The 3744-nt window shown below is 58.2% G+C and overlaps 1 protein-coding gene across 1 annotated transcript in view; it reads left to right on the top strand.

Moving 5' to 3' along the window:
- Positions 1-3744, top strand: part of NRXN2 (neurexin 2) — a 99519-nt gene that overhangs the window by 22481 nt on the left and 73294 nt on the right. The window lies entirely within an intron of this gene.

Here is a 3744-nt window from a genome sequence, read left to right on the forward strand (position 1 = left end):
GTGTTACCTCTGTGTGGGGGTGTGTGTGGGGGCGGGTGGGCGGCTGCTGCCTGGCGGGCTCGGCCTTCTGAGGGATGGAGATAAGATTTAGCATTGAGGTGACTTTTACTTTGCTCCTGATGTCATGTCTGCTCGGGAACAAAGGGAAGGGTGGCGGACTGCAGGGGGACAGGGTGCAGGGGAGGGTGGGCCAGGGGTGGGGGGAGGCAGGGCTGCAGAGGGGAGGGGGGCAGGACAGCAGGGATACGGGCACAGTGACCTGGAGACAGGAAGGGAGGAAAGGGGACAATTTTGTCCCCAGCTTGCAGCCGGACAGGGGCACATGGGCCAGCTGGGCTCTGGGGGCATGTGCAGAAAGAGATCTAGCCCCTCCCCCTGCCACTTCTCTGGGTGACAAGGCAGTCTGCTGCTTTAGCGCTGGCCTGGGGTGTGTGTGAGTGTGCAGGTGTGTGTCTGAGGTTGTGTGTGTGTGTATCCCTGTGTGAGTGTGTCCGAGGTTGCGTTGTGTGTGTGTGTCCACGTGTGACTGTGCAGTAGTCTGTCTGAAGTTGTGTGTCCCTGTGTGACTGTGTCCATGTGTTAGTGACTGTGTGCGCGTGTCTGAGGTTGTGTTGTGTGTGTCCCTGTGTGACTGCAGGGCTGTGTGAGTGTGTCCCTGTGTGAGTGAAAGTATGTGAGCATGAGGGTGTGTCTGAGTGTGTAAGTTGAACATGGGGTGCATATGGGAGTGTGCATGTGTGAGTGCAGGTGAGTATGAGAATGTGTGAGTGCAGGTGAGTGTGAATGGTCTTGAGTGTGTAGGATCAGTGTGGGGTTGCATATTTGATAGCATGTGAGGGCATGGTGTTTAGATGAGTATGCACATGTGAGTGAAAACATGAGTGTGGAAGTTGTGAGTGTAGATGGCATGTGAGTGCAAGTGTGAGCTTGTGTGTGGATTGCATTCATGAGAGTGCATGTGAATGCGTGTGTGCCTGTGAGTGCATGAGAGCTTGGGTATGAATATGTGTGTGTGAGTGCAAGTGAGTACGTGTGCATGTGTGTGCATGTGCGTGCGCGTGTGCATGTGAGTACGTGTGTGATTGTGTGAGTGCATGTGTGCATACATGTGTGATTGTGCGAGTGCATGTGTGCATATGTGCGTGCATATGTGCAGTATGTTCATGAGTACATGTGTGCATATGTGCGTGTGTGAATGCATGAGTGAGTACATGTGTGCACTTGCGTGTGTGCGTGTGTGAGGAGTATATGAGTGTGTGTGTGCATGTGTGGATGTGTGTGAGTACATGTGTGCATGAATGAGTGCATGCGTGAGTTTGTGTAGGTGTGTGGATGTGTCAGTGAATGTGTGAGAGTGTGTGTGAATACATGTGTGCATGAGTGCTCATGTGAGAGTGCATGTGTGCGTGTGAGAGTGCATGTGTGCATGTGAGTACATGTGCATGCATGTGTGAGTGCGCATGAGCTTGTGTAGGTGTGTGCATGTGCCAGTGAATGTGTGAGTGTGAGTGTGTGTGTATGTGAGTGCTTGTGTGAGTGTGAGAGTGTATCCAAATGGCTGTGTGTCTGGTCTCCCCTCAGGCTGGCGGGCAGTGGGTTGCCAGGTGCTGGGGCTTTTGGCCCTGAAATCCCACCCTCTCCACTGCCTCAGGCCTAGCTCCTCCTGGGGCCCCAGCCCCGCTGCCCTTCCCTGCCTAGCCCCCCCCACCCCCCGGCAGGGAGAGGAGACCCAGAAGCAGCCAGATATGGTGCCCTCTGAAGCGACCCTTGGCAGTGCCACCCACCACCACTCTTGGCTTGCTGGGCCAGGGAGGAGGGCTGATACCACAGGCGCATGGGTGGGGGGCTGTTTAAGAATGCCCCCACTGCATCTGCGCTCACTCCGGGGTCTGAAGTGGGGTGCTCTCAGATGAATGGGCAGCTGGGCTTTGGGAAGCAGCCTCAGCCAGGCCCACAACGCAGAGGGAAGTGGCTTCCTGCACCAAGCTGGCTGGTGCCGTCATGCCTGAGGGAGCCCAGCAGCTGGTTGCCATGGTGACGGAGGGAGAGTACCGCATGCTAATGAGGTGACTCTGGCCGGCATTGCTCGCCCCCTGCGTCATCCAGCAAGGGCCTGAGGTGGGACAGGGTGGCCCGGGGTGGGATGAAGGCCAGACTTGAAGCTGGGACCGGATGTGGGCTTGCCCTCTGGGTCCTGGATTTAGAAGGTCTGGGATCCGATGCTGGGAGTTCTTGGGGAAGAGCTGGGCAGGGGGCGTTCAGCGCCAGGATCAAGACTCAGTCCAAATGTCTGCGTTCTAGATGAAGCCTAGGAGCTGGCCTGGGTCCAGCTGCCCTGAGCAGCTGTGGCCCCCTCCCCCAACTGCCCTCAGAGCCAGGGGTGGGCAGAAGAGGGCGGTGGGACCCATCTGCCCACGTTTTCCCAGGGCCCAGCCTTGGGCCCCACCATGCCGTCCTCTGCCCTGGTCATTCTGGCCCGCAGCCTCCCCACCGATGCTCTGCCTCTTCAACCTTGAGACTTCTGAGCCAAACAAAGGTGTCAGCGGCACCTTGTAGGGGGACGAGGCATAGGGCTGGCCGTCCCTGCCTTGCTCTGGGGCCTGTGCGCCAACTTCCAGAGAGAGCCATGCTTGGCGGGTGCCAGATCCCACCCCCTGGGACTGAAGAGGCTCTAGATGGGGCCGACTAGGTCCCTTCAGGGCCCGGGTCATCCTGGCTGATGACCCCAGCTTGCTTTCATCTGCTGTCTTGGATACAGCACTTGTGCCACTCACTGGCTTTAGAAATTCAGCCGTGGGATCCCTTCCGAGAGGTTCTAGCCAGGGCAAGGTTGCTCCAATTCAGGATGGAGGCATTTGGGAATCTTCTTTGGCCCTCGTCTCCCAGCCCTCCTTCTGGGAGACCCTAAGCTCTGGGGCCCAGCGACTGCTCCCTGGATGGTACCCCACCTTCCACGCAGGAGGCTTGCAGGAGCCTTGGTGGCCCGGTGGTTGGTTATGCATTGGGCTGCTCACCACAAGGTTGGCAGTTCAAAACCACCAGCAGCTGTTCCTTGGGAGAAAGATGGGCGTTGCCCTCGAGGGTTGCTTATGAGTGAGAATTGACTATGGCAGGGAGGGGGGAAGGGGAGGGCGACCCAGGCCCCATCTCTGCCAGGGCACCTCATGTGGGGCCAGCGCCCGTTGTGGATGCCGGGGTGGGATGCTGGGAAGCTGAGTGGGGACCCGTGGAGCTGAAGGAAGGCCTGCCACTCTGCTTCCCAAACCCAGGCAGTGGGAACCACAGGCCATGGGGCGAAGGCGTTTTGCTCTTTGGGGGGGGGGGCATGGGGCAACTGTGGGAGGGGGGGCCTGCAGCAGGCCCCACACAGCTTGTGGGAGGGGCTAGAACTGAGCAGGTGTTGTCCAAGCCCTCCAGCCTTGGGTGGGCCCTATCCCCATAGGGCTGCCCCTCCCTCCCGGCTCCCTGCCAGGGTCTAGGGGAGCGCAGGAGGTGGGTGCTGGGCGGTCCTGCCCACGCTAACAGGACACTCTCTCTCTCCCCAGGTGGCTTATAGTTTGTGTTGTGTTTTCTTTCCTTCTCCATCTGAATCGTTTTTCTCGTTGACCGTTTTTTTTTCTCTCCGCCTCCCGGAAGAAAAAAAAAAAGAAAAAAAGAAAAAGGAAAAAAGCAGGCCCCCCTCTCCCCCCAGCCTCAGGCGTCTGCTCCTGTCCATGTGTTAGTGACTGTGTGCGCGTGTCTGAG

The sequence above is a fragment of the Echinops telfairi genome, unplaced genomic scaffold (genome assembly GCF_000313985.2).
Source record: "Echinops telfairi isolate 266 unplaced genomic scaffold, ASM31398v2 ScPeMD7_7417;HRSCAF=8455, whole genome shotgun sequence".
Classification (NCBI taxonomy): domain Eukaryota; kingdom Metazoa; phylum Chordata; class Mammalia; order Afrosoricida; family Tenrecidae; genus Echinops; species Echinops telfairi.